Source organism: Anomaloglossus baeobatrachus, chromosome 7, assembly GCF_048569485.1.
Source record: "Anomaloglossus baeobatrachus isolate aAnoBae1 chromosome 7, aAnoBae1.hap1, whole genome shotgun sequence".
In the NCBI taxonomy this organism is placed as follows: domain Eukaryota; kingdom Metazoa; phylum Chordata; class Amphibia; order Anura; family Aromobatidae; genus Anomaloglossus; species Anomaloglossus baeobatrachus.
Genome location: NC_134359.1, coordinates 259,881,551 through 259,905,272, shown reverse-complemented (window position 1 = coordinate 259,905,272; position 23,722 = coordinate 259,881,551). Strand labels below are relative to the sequence as shown.

The window sequence follows — 23,722 nt, the reverse complement described above, 5'->3', positions numbered from 1 at the left end:
TCCTTAAAGAATGGATGATTTACTATGACAGGTCTTATGATCTCCCTTCTCGACTAGTGCACACAATATATACAACTAGATTCTAGAACGAATCTGGGTAAATTCTACTGGAAGTCTGATGCTGCTAGAAAGTCAATAGATAAAACTATCACTTTGACATGTTGCACATTCATTAAAGAGTGGATGATTTACTTTGACATGTCTTATTATGATCTCTCGACTAGTGCACACAATATATACAACTAGAGTCTAGAGCGAGTTAGTGTAAATTCTGATGGAAGTCTGGTGCTGCTAGAAAGCCGATCGATAAACCTATCACTCTGATATGCCACACATTCATTAAAGAGTGCATGATTTACTGTATGTCTTATTATGATCTATCTTCTCGACTAGTGCACACAATATATACAATTAGAAGCAAAAAAATCCAGAATATATACAATTAGCATCTAAAATGATTCGGTGTAAATTCTATTTGAAGTTTAGTGCTTCTAGTAAGTCAATAGATAAAACGATCACTTTGTCATGCCACACACATGATCTATCTTCTCGACTAGTGCACACAATATATACAACTAGAGTCTAGAACGTATCGGTGTAAATTCTGCTGGAAGTCTGGTGCTTCTAGAAAGTCGATGGATAAAACGATCACTTTGACATGCCACACACATGATCTATCTTCTCGACTAGTGCACACAATATATACAACTAGAGTCTAGAACGTATCGGTGTAAATTCTGCTGGAAGTCTGGTGCTTCTAGAAAGTCGATGGATAAAACGATCACTTTGACATGCCACACACATGATCTATCTTCTCGACTAGTGCACACAATATATACAACTAGAGTCTAGAACGTATCGGTGTAAATTCTGCTGGAAGTCTGGTGCTTCTAGAAAGTCGATGGATAAAACGATCACTTTGACATGCCGAACATTCCTTAAAGTGTTGATGATTTACTTCGAGACAGCTATAAGTGATCTCTTACCTTGTGCTGAGCGCGCCTCATGGTCCAAGTCTTTGCTGTGAAATTAAGTTTCATAGAGGAAGGAAATGGATACGTTTCCTGAGTGGATTGTGTCCTCTCTCGTTTCTGAGCAGTGCGGAGCTGATTGTGGCATGCTGCTGGTAAAACATCTCCACGCGAGCTGCACTTGGTTTCCAGCCCATATGCTGCTCACAAAGTTTCAGCCTCACTTGGCAGCGAACATTAACCACTCCCTATCGACTGTTTACAAGAATGGGGAATGGCTCGCAAAGTGATACGCGGTGATGAGATTAGAAGAAGAGGCAGACACACAGGTGCCTGATGCTCTCCACACTGCTCTCTCCCATTTCCTGCCATAGTGGATATGTAACGCAGACGTCTCCACTGCCAATCACTCCACAATGCAAGCAAAAGAACAAGATATGTTTAGCTTCAATCATCGTTAAAGGGACCCTGTTGCCATAGTTGACATAGAACGTTTGGAAACAAGTCTTATATCCATCAAGTTTAACCAAGGGACGGGAAAAGATAGGTGCAAGTGTTTTTTTTCTCTTGATCCCGAGAATCGATCAACTGGATCGTCACTTAGAACAAGAATCTTACACATTTACATCACAAGTCTTTGCTTTTTTTTTCTTCTAAAAAAGCATCTTACCCCCTTTTTTAACCATCTAAAGTCCCCGTTGTGACCAACTCACCACGTATTCTGTTCCCCAGATTATTTCTCATGGTAAAGAAGTCTCATCTTCTAAGAAGATGGGACCTTTCTATTCCTCCAGTGTCTTTTGAGGGGGATTCTATATGAAACAAGTTTTGACCATATTTTTTGTATGGGTCAATTATGTAACCTTGTACCTCCTTCGACTTCTCTTCTCAATATTTCCTCATAGGTTAGATCCTCCATGCCTCTTATCAGGTTTGTGGCTCTTATTTTTACTTTTTCTAACTTCATAGCATTCTTTTTGTGAACTCATATTCCTGATGAGTTCGGACTAATGTTTTGAGAAGTGGTAGTATTGCGTCTCTATCCCACAAATCCTTTCTTCCTTTAATACATGACAATATCCTGCTGGGTTTAGAAGCTTCTGATTGCCGTTGCACGTTGTAACTTAAGGTCCAGTCACACTAAGCAACTTACCAGCGATCCCAACAACGATAGGGATCGCTGGTAAGTTGCGGAGGTTGCTGGTGAAATGTCACACTAGCGACGCTCCAGCGATCCCACCAGCAACCTGACCTGGCAGGGATCGCTGGAGCGTGGCTACACGAGTTGCTGGTGAGCTCACCAGCAACCAGTAACCAGCCCCCAGCGCCGCGTGGAAGATGCTGTGCTTGGTAACTAAGGTAAATATCGGGTAACCAACCCGATATTTACGTTGGTTACCACCGCACGGAGCTACACGTGCAGAGAGCAGGGAGCAGCGCACACTGAGCGCTGGCTCCCTGCTCTCCTAGTTACAGCACACATCGGGTTAATTACCCGATGTGTGCTGCAGCTACATGTGCACAGAGCAGGGAGCAGCGCACACTGCTTAGCGCTGGCTCCCTGCTCTCCAAGCTACAGCACACATCGGGTTAATTAACCCGATGTGTCCTGCAGCTACATGTGCACAGAGCAGGAGCCGGCACTGACAGTGAGAGCGGCGGAGGCTGGTATCGAAGGTAAATATCGGGTAACCAAGGACAGGGCTTCTTGGTTACCCGATGTTTACTGTAGTTACCAGCCTCCGCAGAAGCCGGCTCCTGCTGCTTGCACATTTAGTTGTTGCTCTCTCGCTGTCACACACAGCGATGTGTGCTTCACAGCGGGACAGCAACAACTAAAAAATGGCCCAGGACATTCAGCAACAACCAACGACCTCACAGCAGGGGCCAGGTTGTTGCTGGATGTCACACACAGCAACATCGCTAGCAACGTTACAAAAGTTGTTCGTTACCAGCGATGTTGCTAGCGATGTTGCTTAGTGTGACGGGGCCTTTAGTCTGGTATCTAGAGGTACACCTAGATTCTTCGCTACAAGTGACTCTCCTAGTTTTACATCCCATAGAACCTATAGCACAAACAGGTTATTGTTGCCGGTATGCATAACTTTACATTTATCGACTTTGAAGCTCATCTGCCAAGTGGATGAGTCAGATTTGAACTTATTAACATCTTTCCTATACTGCACTGTATACTACATAGTTTGGTGTCATCTGCAAAAAATAGAAACACTAATAATCCAGTCTTATTTTGCATTAACAAATAAGTTTAATAATAAAAGATCCAGCATTGAACCTTGAGGTTCAATTATTTATAATTCAATTCATTTATAACCGGAGACTATGCAGAGTAGGAGTCACTCAATACTACTCTCAGTGCAATTCTTGAGCCACTTTATAAAAAGCGTATAGACCTTAACTTACCCATTAGACATGTGTGTGGGACAGTGTCAAATACTTTTGAGAACTCCAAAAAACATTTTTTCCATAGCTACTTCTCTATCCAGGTTGCCTAACATGAGCAGTGCTTATAAGCTCTTGCTTACTGAGCGTGCAAGTGCTACGTGGTCGCTGACCAGGATCCCTGGAGTGGGCTGTTTGATAATAATTCTGGCCGATATAAGTCCCACTCCACTTTTGATACTACTGACCTGAACTGTCAGTTATTTGGAGGTTTCCCTCCACAACATCATTCTGGGGAGCACTTCTGAAGATGTAGGGTCAGAAACTGTTTCGGCTGACTTGGTGAGGTTGAGTCACTAAGCTGCAGGTCGGGTTGAATAGATAGATGGAGCAAAGGCAATGGCACATCAAGAAGGTCTTCTCGGATGGCACCTAGAACAGCGAGGACCAGGACAAAGGGATAGGCAAGCAGTCCGAGCAGGACACAGGAAAGACTGAGTCAGGGGTGTAAACTAACATAGGAACTGAAGAAATATAGCCAGTCCAGTAATTGATACAGATTAATGTGAATAAGTCCAGAGTGTTCATTATGCTTACAACAGATAAAGGGTTAAGCAGCAAACAAGTAGATAACCAGTGGCAGCAGAAATGAAGATGCAAACTTACTTAAAGAGAAGATACACTTGAATCAACAGCATTTGAAAAATGAGCAAATAGAGAAAAGGCTTTAAGTTTACAGCAGATGAAGGGTTAATCAGCAGGTCTGAGCCAGGAAGATAATGGAGTTTTAGGACGCTTACTAGGAAGAACTAATGAGGGTACCTCTGAAGCACAGACAGAGGGAGACACACAGAGGCTGAGGGAGACACACAGAGACTGAGGGAGACACACAGAGACTGAGGGAGACACACAGACACTGAGGGAGACACACAGACACTGAGGGAGACACACAGACACTGAGGGAGACACACAGACACTGAGGGAGACACACAGACACTGAGGGAGACACACAGACACTGAGGGAGACACACAGACACTGAGGGAGACACACAGAGACTGAGGGAGACACACAGAGACTGAGGGAGACACACAGAGACTGAGGGAGACACACAGAGACTGAGGGAGACACACAGAGACTGAGGGAGACACACAGAGACTGAGGGAGACACACAGAGATTGAGGGAGACACACAGAGATTGAGGGAGACACACAGACTGAGGGAGACACACAGAGACTGAGGGAGACACACAGAGACTGAGGGAGACACACAGAGACTGAGGGAGACACACAGAGACTGAGGGAGACACACAGAGACTGAGGGAGACACACAGAGACTGAGGGAGACACACAGAGACTGAGGGAGACACACAGAGACTGAGGGAGACACACAGAGACTGACAGAGAGGGAGACAGCTAGAGAAGGAGAGAGTGGGCGAGAGACAGTTACTGTCCCAGGCAATGCCAGGTACTACAGCTAGTAATTAATATAGATGATAAATAATACATCACTGGGGATCCTGCCTGTTGGGATCTTTAATGACCACCAAAATAAGAGATCCCAAACTTTTGCAAGAAGGACTTTGAATGGGGCAGCGGTGGAGTAAGTGCTGAACCGGGTCAATCAATGTCTACAGCACTGATGAAGTGAGTCCAACAGACAACTATGAATCAAGTGGTGGGTGCTTTTTCGACCAGCGCACAATGTATACTCCTCCTAGCCATGGTCTTGTGGCTAAAGGGATAGGGCTCTTTCCCCACCTCCCATCACCCCACTCGCTGGTGTTCAGTAGAGGCTGCAGACGTCGGACATTCAACAATCCGTCACTTATTGGTTATCCATGAGAATCTGCAATCTATATGGTTAGTTCCGGTACCGGAATAATAGATTGTTTCCTTGTGATAGACAATCTAAAAAAAATGTCTGTGGGTGTTAATAATCTACCGCTTTTATATTATTAATATATTACATTTTTCTCTATATATTATTAATATCTGACCTGTGAGTACAAGCTTGTGCTCTGCAAGAAAGGGAAAGGATCATGTTTACCGAGGCTCGAAGATTAATTTCCCTCCCATTATCATCAAAGCCCGTGAGATATCTGCCTGTCTGTGATTGCCATTATTTCGGCTCCTCTCCCCTCTTACGCTAAACACACAAGAAAGAGTAGAACAAAGTTAAGAAAACAAGTTTATCTAGCCGTATTGGCCGCTTTATGTCATACTAGTCATAATTAACAATACAAAGTGAAGGTTTAGTTTTCTAAAACTGGTAAGGATTATTTAAATCTTGATAAATTCATCAAAGACAATGAATTTATAAAAATAATTTAATAAATTCCAGTAGTGTCTACTGACATTTCCGAGATTAAAGGGGTTGTCCAAATGTGGATAGAAAAAATGCTAAAAAGCATTAGCAGATATTCTAAAATAAAAAAAAAAAATCAAGCAAACAATAAGTATGGCATGTGACTAATGTCAGTAATTGGCTGCAGCGTTCGCATAGTACTTCGCACTAATGAGATCCTGGTTTCAAATCTGGGCATGGGCGACATTGGCATTGACTTTGTATGTTCTCTTTGTATGTTCTCTCTTAAGGCCCCCCCATAAACATTAGATGGCCTGTCCCAAATTGGACATGCCCAAACAAAAACTCCCCCAACAATATGTTGGCTGGTGCCCCATACACATTAGTGTGCAGAAAAACCCGTTAATATTGGTGGGTGCAGCTGGCATTAGTCTAATATGTTTGTGTCACACCCGGGCAAGGGTTGTGGCTAAATCCCAGTGGCTAGAAGGACCTTCCTGGTTACTGAGTGTGACCATTTTGATTGGTGGGTGTGGCGATGTTTCCTCCCATCCATTATAATGATGCAAGTATGGGCTTCACCCCACTCTATCCCCGCATCTGTCGTTCTTATCCCAGACCCCTGCTTCTATTATAAACAACTCCATGACCACGTGGAGGTTCCTCCTGGTATCAGCTATGTTGGAGGAGGCCCCGCTCCTTCTGATCATATGGGCATGATGTCAGCAGAGGTCCCTTAGCCCACTGAGATTTAGCCTCTACCACAGGGCAAGGGAACACCCCATGTGCAGTGCAACACAGAGGGAAAACCAGGGAAGATGTAAGGAAAGGTGATGGGGAGAGGGGTCATCACCTCAAACTCACCTATGGCTTATCCCTGCACTGCTTAACCTTCCCAGACCGGTCCTTCCACCGATGAGATTTCACATGCCTAGGCCCTCGCTGGCCCTGAACTCACCCTGACTAGTGAGTAGGTCAGCGAGACACTAGTCCACTACTACAAGAAAGCAACACAAGGAAGGTAAGTTGGTAGGGAAAGATACAACAAATATCACTCCTTGGTCTCTTCAGCAGAAACTTCACAGCTGCAACTGAAATGACACCTCAGCTTCCCCAGAGACAGGCTCCTTCAAAGTGGTCAGAATTGAAGCTCTATCAGTGGCATGGAGTAAAGCCAGGAGTGCGTATATATAGCAGAAGGGCATGATGACAAGATGCTGCAGCTGTTATTAGGCCTAAGAGTAATCTCTGCCAGAAAGGAAAGAGTCCCTAACCCTTTCAGCATCAAATGAAAGTAAATCCGCTCCAACACAACATGCGACCTGCCGACATGACACACTCGTGACAGTTTGAGGGGCTTTACTTCAAAACTTGTTGATAGGAAATTTAGATTGTGAGCCCTAGTGGGGACAATGAGTGATGACACCTTCTTATTCCACGTGTTCGCCCCAGAAAAATGGATGTTAGCGCTGCGCTAATTTCTTGCTCAGATGTCCGAAGGCAGGGGGGACACAGATGCTGGGCGCTGGTTGGTCGCGGGGCTTATGTGTCATAACAATGTCATGTGGGCTACGAAAACTTGACTTCATACATCACTGGAACCGCGGCCGCACCGGAGGTGAGAAGAGGCTTATTTATTTTTACGGGGGGCGAACAAAGGGAATGAGTAGGGGTTATCCAAGTAGAGGACATCCCCTTTAATAATCATGTCACCCAACCCTCATTCATTAGGAGATTGGCAGCCTTTTTACGGTGGACAATTATTGGTAAACGAGCATTCCTACAAATCAGCCAGAATAAATGCACCATTGGAGACACCATGGAGTCACCACGAGGTGGCTAAGATGTCCATGATGTACCAAAAAACAACGTGGCCATGCAAGTGTTTAAGGATTCATTGTTGATTGATTATGGTTGCGTGATTTTGTAGGTTTATGAAAGCCATGAATGACTTTGTGGTTTTCTGCTTCATCCTGGCCTCACTATGATTACCCGGTCCCATTAGCAACAAGTGAACATGGTTACATACAACTTCATTTTTTTTTCGGGATGTCTATTCTTTATTCCTCTCACTTTTACAAGAGGCTCTTGCAAGGACTTTGTAAAGCAAACATGGAAAAGTCTTCTAGATTCATTATTCATAGATCAACAGAATGGTAGACAATCTCTGCGGTGGAGGATTACTTCTGCCGAAGAGTTCAGAATCAACAAATTCATTGTCGCTGTTTAAGTCAATATTGTTGTAGCAGAGCTCCGCATAGCTGAAGAGAGTCGCTGATCTCTGGAGTATGCAAAATATGTGCTCCCGCAGTGAAATTGTCTTACCTCCGGGCTACCTGTAGCTTCTGCCTCATCTGCTCAGACAATCCCTGTAATAATCAGCTGCCTTCCATTTGTGCTTTCTGAAATGAAAACGAGCAGGTGGAGGCCGCTGAGATCACAGAGCGTGAAAATCAAGCTTGGTGGAAGAGTCACTCGGGATCTCCTGGGGGCAAAGTGTAAGGTTTCATTTAGGAGATCGCTTCTTCAATGTACAAGATACAAACGGAACTTAGTATAACTAATCTCTTCTACACAGCACCCTTTACGAGGTATTGCCAGAATTTTTCTGATCTTGGCGGATACCCTACATCCATGGTTTGTTTTTTCTGCTGGGAACGGTTGTATGCACCGGTAGCCTCAAGTGTGCCTCGCGTAAGACTTTTCATGCCCATGAGTGACAGAACAAAGCTTGGTTTCTATCAGTTGACCTCATTTTCTACAACCCAAGAACCACCAATGTTCCTAGAGCCAAACTACCATTGAGTTACATCGATGACTGTGTCATGTAGCCGATCCAAAAAGTCCTGTGTTGCTTAAACATAGGTGAGAAGATCAGAGCCATACTATTGGGACATGCAGTGATCAAGCCCTAGTGATTAATGTGTAGGGGTTTCAAGGGAATAGAAAAATATGGCTGCGTTATTCCAATGTGTGGTATTCTAAGAAATGTCAATGAATGAGCAGTGTAACGCCCCCTTCACACGTCAGTGATTCCGGTACGTATGACGCCCGTTTTCATACGTATCGGAGACACGAACATTAAAATCAATGGGTCTGCGTACACAGAAGTGTTTTCACAAGGACCATGTGTCCATATGGAGCACACGTATGTCCATGTGTTCTGCACGGAGACAAAGCTGTTTTTCTCCGGCATCATTGATGTCACATGGATCACGCAGTGAAGTGATCCGTGTGACACATACCTGAGAAAACACGTGTCTTTGAAATAAAATAATTTTCTATTCTCGCCTGTCTCCAGTGCTGCTGTCTTCGACGCTTCTGTCACTTGCTTCCAGGCCCGCTCATTATGCTCATGAATATTCACTGCACCACAGACCCAGAAGCAGCAGTGCCAGAGACATCTGCGCTGGGGACAGCAGCGTCTGGGACAGGTGAGTAAAATGTTCCTGCTTTCCATGTGCTATCACGGATAGCACACGGTGAACACTAGCGTGCCACAATCACGACACACTGATGAGCCATACGCACCTTTAACACGGCCGTGCAAAACACAAACAGTTTACACGGATGTGTGAAAGAGGCCAAAAATGGCTCCGTGTCTGGAAGAAACCGAAAATAACTTGCACTGGGAATAGGTTTGCTTGAGTTATGTATTGACTTTTCGTTATATTGTCCTAGACATGAGTAATTTGAGTCAATCTGTTTTGATCCAGCATCCAGTTTGGTCCTCCATGGCCTATTTGCTTCTCATGTGATTTTGACCTGATGAACGCGAAAGACATCTCCGAAATGTGTTGTTACTAAAATCACCATAAATTTTTCTTATAGTTTCCTCTTATTCATGGCAGCGCAGCATTAACCCTTCCTGCACCATCCTCATTCTACTTCTGATGCTGGCATCCTTGGCGCCCCAGGTGACTCCTAGACCCCATGACGTCACACAATGTCAAAGGCGCACAGGATGCTGAGATGAGGCTTTCTGGCTCAGAAATGAAGACTGACTTTCATGTAAGTCCCAACTGGACGCTGGACCAGGACAGTGTGAATCAAATTACTCACCTCTAGTATTGGGAGAACTAATGAAAACTACAAAAAGTCATGTGCAACAACGGAGGAAGTGGATATGAATCCCCCTCCCAGTCTTCTCCACTAAGCCATCTTATTAACTAGCTGCCTCCGTTGACTTAAAGCTGGGTTATGTAAGGTGAGGACAATATAATCCGTATCTGCAATTATGAGTAATTCCCATAAACCATCAAGTTCCAGAAATATGATTGTCTCAGAGGTGGCCCTAGCGGTATGAGTCTGACTGCACTTTGTCCCAAATCCTTAAAGCATAATGATTATTTCCTTCAAAATATAAGGAAAACTACAGTCAAAAATGCTATGCAATATTTTTCTCAAATGCTTATTGCCTGTTTATTATATAGATTTTGTGCCCCCAATATTCATGATTATAGTCTGGTGTCTACTTTAGGAAATTTAATCGGTTACCTTTATAAGACTTCTGTGGAAGAACCCAAAACAGTGACTACCGTAATTATCCAACGAAACTCCAGCTTCACAAACATGTGTCCTCCTTTATTAACTAAAGTTCTTATCCACGCGTTTCGGATGTCTCAGCTTCCTTAGATCATGATCTAAGGATGCTGCGACATCTGAAACCCGTTGATATTTATCTACTGATACTTGGGCGATGGTGTTATAAGAGTTTTAATGAATTAAGGAGAGCACAAGTTTGTGAAGATGGAGGTCCTTTGGATTATTGCACGCGTTCCGGCTGGATGCGTCTCCGTGTGATACCAACGTGAGCTGGACTTTTTCCCTTTGCTTTGCACTATGATTATACCTTGTTCTGCACAGATTTCCAACAGCTGCTACGTCTTCTTTAGACGACCCATACTTTTTAGAAGGTAGTCAGGTCACAAGATGTCCCCCTTGCCACGAGCCACTTTGACTAGCTGTAATCTGTGGGTCAAAGTGGCTCTAACGTTCTCCGCAGTGCCACCACTGTGGAAATAGAGATAACACAGTGCCCAGTTAAATAAATGGGTTGTCTGTGTAGGTCCTCCATAGAGGGAAAACACTCTTTGTAGCTGCTTACCAAAAGATGAGGGAACTCTATCCATTATATATGACAATACCACCTGGTAGCTCATAATAGGGCTTCCACAGGCAGGTTTTGAGGAAACCACTTTGTCTTTCAGATCCCAGACCAACCTTAGTCTTGACTAGTGTTGAGCGGAGCCGAACTGTAAAAATCCGGATCTGCACGGTTTCAGCGTCATATCCGGATCCGACCCGGTCGCGGGAATCCGGCTGTACGATCCGGATCGGGGATTTGTTTTTTTTTTCTTTTCTCTCTCACTCTCTCTCTCCTCTCTCTTGTCCCGTATCTGCTCCCCATTCACATACATGGGTCCGGATTCCGGATCGGATCTGGACTTCTTTTACAACCCGCGACGGATCCGCCGAACCCGGATTATTAGAAGTCCGCTCAACTCTTGTCTTGACACTTTAACCCCTGTACAGGAATATGGCCTACGTTGGGTCCATAGAGTAACTGCTTGTCAGTGGAGTAGGCTGGCAAAGAAGGGTCAAAGGCAGAGAAGTCAGAAAGGCAGAAAAAGATAGAATCGTTGGGCACCGGCAAGGCTCACAGAGGACAGTTAATTAGATGATCAAGTGGAGTAATTAATCCCCAAGCTACCCAACTGGACGTCACCACAAGTCCCAGAATATCAAACAGAGCTGCAGGACTGTCGCTCTGCATTGCCTGCATCAAAGGCGTGGTGCAGTCCAATGACAGAAGCAAAGGGAGCGAGCACAGACAGGGATGTAACATGGAAATTATGGATTTTATGAAATTATGGATGCATTTTATTTTTATCCTTTTTGGGGGGGGGGGGAGTGGTGATTATTGTAAAATTATTTGACAAGTGGTGTTTTCCTTTAAATTCATTTATGATCCTGTCACACCTGTAATGGCGTCACTGACGACAGTAAATTCTTTGTCACACGTCTGGTTGGGAAAAAAACCAGGTGAATCACCATTTTTATTGATTTTCTTTCATCATAACTTTAATACCGGGTGAAATTTCAGATGGACTCGTTTATCCCTGAAGCGAGTAAAGTGATAGGAGGAAATGAGATGTCATAAATTTCTATATCGTGATGTTACGGTCCACTGAGGCCTCTCATGTTATCGGAAAGTATGCGAATGAAGTATGAGCTGAACCGCCGACAATGGGTGTACTTACTTGTGATATATCAAAAGTCAAGCTCAGAAAAAGGGAATAGTACAGCCCTGGGTGCCATAACTAGTGGCCTTAGATAGAAACATAGGTGGAAAATGTGTAAAATTGCTAGAATGGACAAGGGAAACTGTGACGGCTACACCTACCCCTACCAGAAGGGGCACTTTTTAGGGAAACTGTGACGGCTACACCTACCCCTACCAGAAGGGGCACTTTTTAGGGAAACTGTGACGGCTACACCTACCCCTACCAGAAGGGGCACTTTTTAGGGAAACTGTGACGGCTACACCTACCCCTACCAGAAGGGGCACTTTTTAGGGAAACTGTGACGGCTACACCTACCCCTACCGGAAGGGGCACTTTTTAGGGAAACTGTGACGGCTACACCTACCCCTACCAGAAGGGGCATTTTTTAGGGAAACTGACGGCTACACCTACGCCTACCAGAAGGGGCTCTTTTTTTCTGTTGTTCTACCTTTTCTCTGGGTTCCTATCCACAGGAAATCACAATTACTTGACTTCTATTGAATCTAACACCCCGATGAAACCTTTATATATGTCACTTTGTCAGCAAAAAAAAATCCATTGACGAACAGAAAGGTAGTGACCCCTTTTTTGTGATATGTCAGTTTCTCCCCATTTGCAAGTAAATAGTAAAAGTATAACCGTTTTTTTTTTTTTTGTTTGAGCTAAACCTCAGACAATGGGAGTACTTACTGTTGATATATCACAATTTTCTATATGCTCAGAAAAAGGGAATGCTACAGCCCTGAGTGCCATAACTAGCAGCCTTAGATAGAAACATAGGTGGAAAATTTTCAAAAATCCTAGAATGAACAAGGGAAACGGCTACACCCACCCCCTACCAGAAGGGGCACTTTTTAAGGAAACTATGACGACTACACCCATACCTACCAGAAGTGACACCTGTTAGGGAAACTGACGGCTACACCCACCCCTACCAGAAGTGACACCTTTTAGGGAACCTAACGGCTACACCCATCCCCTACCGGAAGGGGGCACTTTTTAGGGAAACTGTGACGGCTACACCCACCCCTACCAGAAGGGGGCACTTTTTAGGGAAACTATAGCAGCTACTCCCACCCCTACTAGAACGGGTACATTTTAGAGAAACTGTGACAGCTACACCCACCCCTAACAGAAGGGGTACTTTTTAGGGAAACTGTGACGGCTACACCCAACCCTACCAGAAGGGGCACCTTTTAGGGAAACTATAGTGGCTACACCCACCCCTACCACAAGGGGCACTTTTTAGGGAAACTGTGACGGCTACACCCACCCCTACCACAAGGGTCACTTTTTAAGGAAACTGTAACAGGTACACCCACCCCTACCACAAGGGGCACTTTTTAGGGAAACTGTAAGAGGTACACCAATCCCTACAAGAAGGGGCACTTTTTTAATTTTTTTTTTTTCGTTCTCCCTTTTTGGGAAAGCACAATTACTTGACATCTACTCAATCTGACACCTTTATATATGTCACTTTGTCAGCATTGACGTTTAGAGATGCAGTGACCCTTTTTTGTGATATATCAGTTTCTCCACATTTGCAAGTAAAATAGGGAAAGTATAACCGTTTTTTTGGTTTGTTTTTTTGTAAACCACTGTTAAGGGGTTAAACCAAAGCGGAAACATCCAGCTGATCACTGTGTTTCCAAACCGAATCTCTGTAAAGCCTTTTGCGATTAGAAATGCTTGAATGATTACTGTGTGGCAGGGAGGACTTTAATCCCCGGATCTGTTTACAGACACGGGTCCAGGCTGACCGCTGGGGCAAAGGCCCCTGTGCAGGCCTGCGGCTCCACATCTCATTAAGAAAGTCACTTTATCCCAGCGTGTCTGTCAGTGGTGACCAGCCTGTCACTGGGATTTATTATACCCGTAAACTGCCCGGGACAGAACTGCATTCATATGGGAGACTCTAAAACATAATCATTATTGGCACGAGCATAGTCGCCAGTTTCACAACTCACAGCTAGGCAAATTGATTAACGCAGCTTGGCCGGCGCCATGCTGCAGTGAATTCCATGCCAATAGGGACCCAATGTTAATTATAATGCTGTCAGGGTAGAACGGTATAATATATTGTTGTAGTAGAGCTGAGATTGCTATCCGGCAGCCTGAGATAAGGTATTTCGGCAACGTGGCTTAACTCGTTGGGCAACACGTATGCTTTCACGTAGGGCTGTGGGTCAATCGGTGACATTATCTTCTGCGTCTGCTGTATACAAAATTGGAAATCGTATTCAGGAGTGCTTAATATGAACCAGATCTGAATATCCCATCTTATGATTTAGTAATATTTTTCCGATGTGTTCGATTTTCTGCCACCAGTCGCGATTCATTTGCCATAGACCTAAATACAAATCGCATATTATTTGCTATTTAGCGGATTCTTCCGTAAAATCGGAGCAATAATGTGCGACAGAAAGTTGAGACTTGTCTGAACATTTATCCAGTCACCTTGTAGCGCCATGCCAGGTACTCGCCCTGGTCTCCTCATATAAGAGAAGGACTTGGAGAATGTAAAGAGGGGTTGCCCATTGAGAAAGGGCATAGGGCAGATCCGATCTTTGGGATCCAAGTGTCGATTTCTCTCATATGCAAACCCTGGATTATCTAAACGTTCTTCAGAATTACCGAAACTGAGTAAGTCGCCAAATGCCATTTCACAATGAGTAGTGTCAAGTGACCAGCAACCCCATAGATTCATACAATCATAATAATGGTCGAGAAGACCCTGGTGGACCTATCTAGGCTTACACAAGATCGATCTTCCTATTGAGCGTTCATCCATCAAGTCACCATGGCTTGAGATCGAGCTCCAGACCGTATAATAAAAAGTATTAAATGACCATCAACCCCATGGCTTGATACTATCAAGATAATGGTGGAGAAAACCCTGGTGGATCTATCTAGGCTTACACAATATCGGTCTTCCTACAGAGCGTTCATCCATCAAATCGCCATGGCTTTAGATCGAGATGAGGACCGTATAATAAAAAGTACCCAATGACCATCAACCCCATGGCTTGATACTATCAAGATAATGGTGGAGAAGACCCTGATGGATCTATCTAGGCTTCCACAATATCGGTCTTCCTACAGAGCGTTTAGATCGAGCTGAAGACCATATAATAAAAAGTACCAAATGACCAGAAACCCCATGGCTTGATACTATCAAGATAACGGCGGAGGAGACCTTGGTGGACCTATCTAAGCTTACACAAGTTCGGTCTTCCTACAAAGCGTTCATCCATCAAGTCGCCGTGGCTCAAGATAGAACTGAAGACCACTATGAATAATAAAAAGTACCAAATGACAAGGTCTGCTATCCTGCAGGGAGAACAGGCATCAGTAAAGCATTTCCGTAATAAAGCTTTGCATGATATGCAAAGAAGAGGCAATAAAGGCGACAGAGATCCCTCCATCCATGCTTGTTATACAAGTCATTCAGTAGAGAGAATAGATGAGCCGGTAACGCAGACTCACCTGACGTCCCCTGCTCAGAGGTTGCAGCCGAGGCCACGGTAGTCTTTTGAAGATTAGACATGAGATCATAAAGGTTTCAGCTCCTAAGGCACGGAGGGCACACGGTCATCCAGCTTCCACCAGGCGAGCGGGCAGAGACTGAAGCCTGCTTCTGGCAGTACTAAACTTGCTGTATATACACGTGACCTGGTGTACACACACAATCCTCGCAGGGCTTTAGCCGCCCCTTCCCCATTGGCTCCAAGCTTTATTACAAAAACAATCCTCTCATAATCATGGCCCTAAGTGATTGTGACAGCCGGGTTAAGGGGCATTAATGATGGTGCCTGATCAGTGCCCTAGGGCTACTCCAGCCAGCCGTAAGCTTTTTTTTGTTTTCTTTAGAAAGGAGAGAGGAGGGGCGTTTGTGTGACCCTCTCTGAAAAACCAAAGCACTAGGACATCATGAAGGCCCTTAATGATCTAAGGATGGGACTTAATTAATAGGTAGCGTAAATGATGGACATCTAAGCCTCAAGGCCTTTTACAGAAGTTCTTAAGAACACACGGTCACGATCGTTGGTCCGTGTAAACATGGCGGCGATGACCATCATCTGTCAACTAACCATCTAAGCAGCCTAAAAAAAAAATCATACTTGTCGGCAGCACATCTCGTCACGTAAAGCAATATATGCAAACTGTTATACTTAAAGGGATTGTCCCCTTCCAGTTGAGGTTTATTCCTGAGCGCTGTTTGGTATGTTCTCCTGAATCTGGTGGAGTTTCTCATTTGTTCCTGCTCCTCTCCAGTCCTGAAATATGGCCTCCTCTTTCTTCCCTGTATGTAAATTGAGTCTTTTTAGCCAATGGTATATGCTTCTCATGAGGACACCTAGAGATAAGAGTTGAAGACCACACCCACTTGGCTAACAAGACTAGAGTTATATACAGGGAAGAGGGGGCTCTATCTCAGGAACGGAGAGGAGTAGGAACAAAAGAACAACAACTCTGGATTCGGAAGAACAGCGGCATTTACACCAGATAATAAATTTACACATTTGGGGCTCGTGCCCACTAATTTATTTTTCCCATCTGAGAAAAATGCTAATCAGAGTTTGAATTGTTTCTTAAGGGAGGAAGGAGACGAACTTTAGTGCCTCCTATTGCAAGTAGCAATCCTAAAAGTCAAAAGTGGCCCTTTAACTAGCATTTTCATATGACCTAGGATTTATGCCAGATCAGAACCTCAATTTGCAGACACAGTGTTTTGGGATGTTTGTCCCTCGTCAATGCAAAGTATGGGATCAGATCTGCCTGTATGAGAAGCTATAGTAGGGTCTAAGGAAAAAACTTTTTTCCTTGCGGAGACCTGACAAACCAGCTGTAAGTGGTGAGGAGTCTTATAGCTGCAATGCTCCTCTGGGGAATATTCAAATTATCTCTTCAGGGAGGAAGAATCAGAGGTTGATCAGAGTGGGATCCGTTTTTCTCATAGGTGGAGAATAAAATAAAAGGTTTCTTCCTGATCTCCATTCTGTCAGTCTGATTTTATTCACACACCCATAGACTTGAATCGCTGAAGGCCATCCAATTCTCGGAAGGAGGTCGTGGTCCAAGGAAAAAAAATTGGACATGCATACTACCCCATTGAAAAATATTGGTCCGACTGCAATCCAGTTTTTGAATGGATCACACTTGGACCAAAAATACCGTCATCTGCATGAGCCCTTATCGCGAATGACAGGTCATCAATAAAGTCATTGCAAATGTCTACAAGCGCATCATTTTGGGTCAAAGTGATTTTTTATTTATTTGTCAAATTGCAGTATGCTTTGTGTATGACCTTTTATTTTTTTTGCTGTTTTTTTCCATAGGCTGTTTTATAGGACTGGAAAAATGGCAATACAAAATGATGCAAAATGGGAAGAAAAAAAAACTCCAAAAATATTTGCAAAAAACACTGAATATTATTTTTTTTTGGTTTTCCATTAAAATCAAAGAAAAAAATACACAGAACATGGAACATACAGTATTAAAAAAATAAATTAATGTAAAATAGTGCAGGCTGCACATTATTAGATTTCAGATTTAGAAAACATGCAAAGCATCATAAGAATGCCAGCAGTCGGGCTGATCAGATTGTGCAATATCTCCGCTTTAAAACAAAAAGACCTTAGTGTGACTCAGGATTGCGTGTTCCTCTGTTTATTGTGGTTTTCTAAGTACATAATTTATGCTGACTTCTAAGATTTTTTTATATGTAGAAGAGCGCTTACTTCTAGTACAAGAGATGCACTGTGACTTCAAAGAAGCATTTAAAGGGGTTGTCCATAACTTTAACATTGATGGTCAGCAATGTCTGATCGGCCGGGGTCCGACACCTGGCATTCCCGCCGATCAGCTGTTGTCAGTGCCGGCGGTGGGAGCAGGAAATGCTCAGTTCCGGAACTGTTCCGTCTTCTGATAACAACCACGGCCGAGTACTGCACATTTGCTACCTATTGATTTAAATGTAACTGAACTGTTAAAATCTATGGGCCGGACACAGATCTTCCTGAAAATTTGCCTTTAGAGCTTATTTTACATGGAAGTAGCGGTTTACAAGTGTGAGACATGTAGATCAGGAGAGTAGACTGTCAGTCCATGGGCGGACATGTCATTGATGCAACCAGGGCCGCCACTAGGAATTTCAGAGCCCCATACTGACAAAAATTTTGGGCCCCCTTGAGACTCCACCCCAGCTCTGCCTCCACCCCTCAAACCTTTCATAGTCTCACTACTACTCTTGGAAAACTGTGTATAAATAATATACACACACACAGAGTCATGGCCAAAATTGTGAGCAACCTTGAACTTGTTCCAGAAAATGAAGAATTTGTCTCAAAAAATTAATAAAACACCCCCTACACCACCCTTCTTCATAATACACCCCCTACACTGCCCCTCTTCATAATAGCTCTTCCACACTGCCCCTATGTATAATATCCCCCCCCACACACTGACCTTCTATGTAATATACCCACACACAATGCCCCTCTGATTAATATCTCCCACACGCACTGCTCCTCTGTATAATATCTCCTTCCCACACACTGCTCCTCTGTATAATATCCCTCCACACACACTGCCCCTCTATATAATATATCCCCACACAATGCACCTCTATAATATCTCCCACACACACTGCTCCTCTGTATAATATCTCCTCCCCACACACTGCTCCTCAGTATAATATCCCCCCCACACACTGCTCCTCAGTAGAATATCCCCACACACTGCTCCTTTGTATAATATCCCCGGGGCTTAATATAGCTAAGTATTTACCGCGGCCCTGGCCAGGCCCCCTTTTTCACTGGGCCCCATACACCAGCCATGGTTGTCATGACATGATGGTGGCCCTGGGTGCATCTTATGCAGCCACACAAGGGCCCAAGAGGTAATGGGGGCCATTTCCATCTCCAAAACAAGTTTCATTGTGCTTTATGATGAGCTTTTAGACTGCCAATGACCCATTTACTCTACCTGCACAAGGGCCCTTTTCCTTGTGTCTGCCAGCATGTCAGTCATTACATGTCTCACACTGGTAATGCCTCCTTTCATTTACATCAAGCTCTGAAGGCAGATTTTTGTGGAGATCTATGTCCAGCCCATAGATTTTAAGAGCTCATTTACATATTAAAACAAATCTTGATTTCTCTAGAATAAAACATCAGATTACAGATATTAGGGTGTCATTTTATTCAACTTTCTTTGACCTTCATGCCTATATAGACAGCTTAGGAGGGTGGATGCTATTGACAGCTTCCCTTTAAGTCTTTAAAGGGGTTATTTGTAATTTTAAAATAAGTATCCTAGTAGTTGAAAAAGTAATCATAAATCAACTTTTAAATTTCCCCCTCCGCTTTAGGGTAGACAGACCTTAATGGTTCCTGATGGACCTTGTTACCCTGTCTTTGTAAAATGCTTTAAATTATTTTGTGTCTTTGTAGTAGCTTTTTTAGGTCATTTGGATCATACAACGTGATCATAGTTTATACTGTATACCAAAAAATTTGGCCCGGCTGATCTCAACATTCACGTAGTGAGTGATGTACAGTATAAGCATTCATTCCTCGCTGCGGTCATTCACCCGTTTTGCAACTTTGATCTTTAAACTCCCTCCGGCTAACACCCAACTGACACCCGTCCCGCCCTGCCCGGCTCTGTATGAGTATGGGGGGTGGACAATACAACATGTCGCCTGTCATTTTCCCTCCATCTATGACAACCACCAGTGACTTATGTAGATAAGTGTCACACTCACGTCTCCGAGATTTTCTTGCTGAACACAATAAGACATTATCTTGTCGTGGTTCCTGTTAAGCAGGCCGGGCTGGTTTATTGGAGGCTCCAGACATTGCACTTCATTAGCGATGCTGTCCACATTGCGAGACCGCACATTCTTGCTGGGGTTTAAGCCTCTGTGTGTTAAACATTTCATGTCTAGATCAATGCAACCTCCTTCTTTTTTACTAAAAACCGAAAAGTTATTTCCAAGGCCTAATAGTAGAGAAATAGGCATATTGTGCGCCAACACAAATAGGCATTCTGTGCGCTAACACCATGGTGTCTTCAATCGGCACCGTATAACTGACGTATTCTTCTCTAGAAGCAATGTTGCCATAATACAATGTCATGACTTCCATATAAAATTGGAAACAGTGGTACAGTATGGCACCCTAAACTTCTAAGGGTGCCGTATTATGCCCACGTATAAGTCCCATATCTGGATATTCCTATATCATTGTAAAGACCTCATCTGAGATGATAAAATAGCCAAAATTTACCTTTTTACCCATCCTTTTCTTTTGCACTGATGCCAGTCTTTGTTTCTTTTGCGGCATTGATCCACATGACCACTGCAGCCAATCATTGGCCTTAGCAATGATTCCTCCCTGTATGGCACAAGACCTTTATAAGGCTAGCGATTGGCTGCAGCATTGATGTCATCGCTGGCAACCTGGAGACTAGAGAAGTCATATATCTAAATTTTACGGTCTAAGAGTTTGTAGGTGGTGTGCCCTCAACACTATGAAACATTCATACAGCACAGCTCCATGGACTTCTATGAGCAGCACATTTGGGCTTCATGTTCTACAAAGCCGTTAATATGGATATCTCTAATGCTTGGGAGAATTTTGGGACATGAAAAATCTTTCATGAAGGTGAAGGCTCTTAGAAGACTGGTGAAGACACGACCTGTTCCTGAGGTGGTTGCCCGTTGGTGTTTGTGGGTGGAAAAAAATGGCTGGAAATTTTAAAGAAACGTATATACAAACATTTACTGCCGTTCCAGTTGCTAAACCCTAAAGGAAATATCTGGGGCTCTCCAGGAGAAATGGTTAGGTGGAAAGCGCTGCTGATGTCGTGTTGGTGGTCCATAGACAGAACCTGTGCACGACCGGATGGTACTATTTTAATTAAGCACTTACAGAGTGCTGCTGTATTCTTTTGATGGTGTTTTGTATACTTATAGCAGCTGGCACCTGTTCACACTTGCTATTTGGAGATGCTGTTTTTTTCCAGTATGTATTGGAGTTATAGACAGTCTTCTATTCTGACTGTATTGTCCTCCCATCATCCCCAGAATGGTTTTAATTAGTGTCAGATCCTACCTATAATATATTTGTAGACTTTTAGTCCAGGGGCATCAAGGAAAGGTTACCTTGCCGCGGGTAATGGGCCCATGTGAATTGGCCAATTTGAGCACTAAGTACCTTTTTTTTCTAAAGTATATTCCATATAGCATTTATGCCGTTTAAAATTCATGTATTCTATGTTTGCATATCTCTTAGCGCTTACAGAGTGCTGCTGTATTCTTTTCCTTGTGTTTTGAGTAGTTATAGCAGCTGGCACCTGTTCACACTTACTATGTTATATTTGTAGATGCAGGTTTTTTTTTGCAGTATATATTAGAGGTATAAACAGCCTTCTATTCTGACAGTATTCTCTTCCCATCAGGGTGGTTTTAATTAGTGTCAGTTCCTACCTTCCTATATATTTGTAGACTTTTAGCTCAGGAGAGGCATGAAATAAGATAGGGTCCAATCAAAGAAAGGTCACCTAGCTGTGGTAGATGGGCTCACATGAATTGCCCAGTTTGTGAGTTAACTACCGTATTTTTCGCTTTATAAGACACACTTTTTTTACCCCAAAATTGTGGGGAAAATAGGGGTGCGTCTTACAAAGTGAATGTAACTTACCGGGCAGTGATGCAGCGGTGGAGTGAGTCACAAGAGGCTGGTGCTGGTGCTGCCGCTGGAGCGGAGGCGGCCGCCATGGATCCCGCGGCAATCGGCTGTGGTGGCGGCAGCCATCGATCCCCCGGCAATCGGCTCTGGTGGCGGTGGCGGCCGCCATGGATCCCCTGCAATCGCTGCGGTGGCGGCCGCCATGGATCCTGCGGCAATCGGCTGCGGTGGCGGCCGCCATGGATCCCCCGGCAATCGGCTGCGGTGGCGGCCGCCATGGATCCCCCGGCAATCGCTGCGGTGGCGGCCGCCATAGCCGAAATCTTTATCTGCGCCTGCGCTGCCTCCAACGCGACTTCCGGAAAATGGCGGAGGTGACGCAGGCGCAGATGGAGACCTCAGAGAAGCGAGATCTCCATCTGCGCATGCGCTGCCTTCCGTAGCCATTTTCCTGAAGTCCATCGCGTCGGAGGCTACGCAGGCGCAGATAGAGATCGCGGCTCTCGAAGATCGCGATCTGCGCATGCGCGGGCTGCATTTTAGATCTCCGCAGCAGACGGAGACTATCATAAGAAAGAGGAGAGAGAAGAACGATTCTCCCTCTCCTCGCTAGGGCTGGATGCTGATTGGTGGAGACAACTTCTGCAGAGCTGCCTCCACCAATCAGTGATCTGAGCCTGACAAAGTGTTGTCAGTTGAACGAAGGGTCCTAATAGGTGAGCAAAAAACACTGAAGGGGAACACAACCCCCATCATCAGCCTTCAGAATATACTGTATCAATCGGTGTATTCTGAAGGATGATGGGGGCTGTAGTCCTTTATTGTAAACACTCCAGGGAGGGACTAATGTAGTGGCCAAAGTGTAAATGTAACTACAACCCCCCTCATCTTTCAGAATACAGCCATGTATGGTATACAGTACATGGGTGTATTCCTAAGGATGAGGGGGGTGGTAGTCCCAGATCCCCATAAAAGTGCATCATGCAGGTCCCCCATAGCCGTGTCATCCACGGATCCCACATAACAGTGCATCATCCACAGGTCCCCCATAATAGTGCGTCATCCACAGGTCCCCCATAATAGTGCGTCATCCACAGGTCCCCCATAATAGTGCGTCATCCACATGTCCCCCATAATAGTGCGCCATCCACAGGTCCCCCATAATAGTGCGCCATCCACAGGTCCCCCATAGCAGTGCATTATCCACAGATCCCCCACAGCAGTGTCATCCACAGGTTCCCCATAGCAGTGCGTCATCCACATGTCCCCCATAATAGTGAGTCATCCACATGTCCCCCATAATAGTGCGCCATCCACAGGTCCCCCATAGCAGTGCGTTATCCACAGATCCCCCACAGCAGTGTCATCCACAGGTCCCTCATAATAGTGCGCCATCCACAGGTCCCCCATAGCAGTGCATTATCCACAGATCCCCCACAGCAGTGTCATCCACAGGTTCCCCATAGCAGTGCGTCATCCACAGGTCCCCCATAATAGTGCGTCATCCACATGTCCCCCATAATAGTGCGTCATCCACATGTCCCCCATAATAGTGCGTCATCCACAGGTCCCCCCATAATACAACAATGCTGCTATTGACTCCTGTTGAGTCTAAATTGTTAAAATAATGTTATTTTAATTTTATTAAAATATTCTAGCACACTATTTGGCTCAATTTTTTTTTTTTAATTTTCCTCCTCCAAAACCTAGGTGCGTCTTATAATCAGGTGCGTCTTATAAAGCGAAAAATACGGTACCTTAATTTCTTCTAAAGTATATTCCATATAGCATTTATGCAGTTTAAATGTTATATATTCTATGTTTTCATATATATTGGTGCTTACAGAGTGCTGCTGTATTCTTTTGCTTGTGTTTCGTGTAGTTATAGCCGCTGGCACACGTGCTATTCACACGTGCTATGTCCTAATTGGAGATACAGTTGTTTGTGGGGTTTTGTGGGTTTTTTTTTTTTAAGAGGACAGGTGCACAATACCTGCTGATCCTAGAGGACATCTGTTGATGCAGTGTTAGCGCCCCTCAACTTATTTGCGTAAATGCTCAATC

At 44.3% G+C, this 23,722-nt stretch overlaps 2 protein-coding genes across 7 annotated transcripts in view; one reads left to right on the top strand and one right to left on the bottom strand.

The window, feature by feature from the left end:
* CHLSN (cholesin) overlaps positions 1–23,722 on the top strand; it is a 420,909-nt gene that overhangs the window by 279,030 nt on the left and 118,157 nt on the right. The window lies entirely within an intron of this gene.
* Positions 1–23,722, bottom strand: part of GPR146 (G protein-coupled receptor 146) — a 64,248-nt gene that overhangs the window by 7,335 nt on the left and 33,191 nt on the right. The window contains exon 1 of one of the 4 annotated variants that reach the window (XM_075319189.1): positions 15,450–15,553. The exons of 2 other annotated variants lie outside the window; for them this stretch is intronic. The gene's annotated coding sequence lies outside the window, so the exon portion shown is untranslated. Of the gene's footprint in view, positions 1–986; positions 1,177–15,449; positions 15,554–23,722 lie in introns of those variants that run through there. One more of the 4 variants, XM_075319185.1, reaches the window with a different exon arrangement.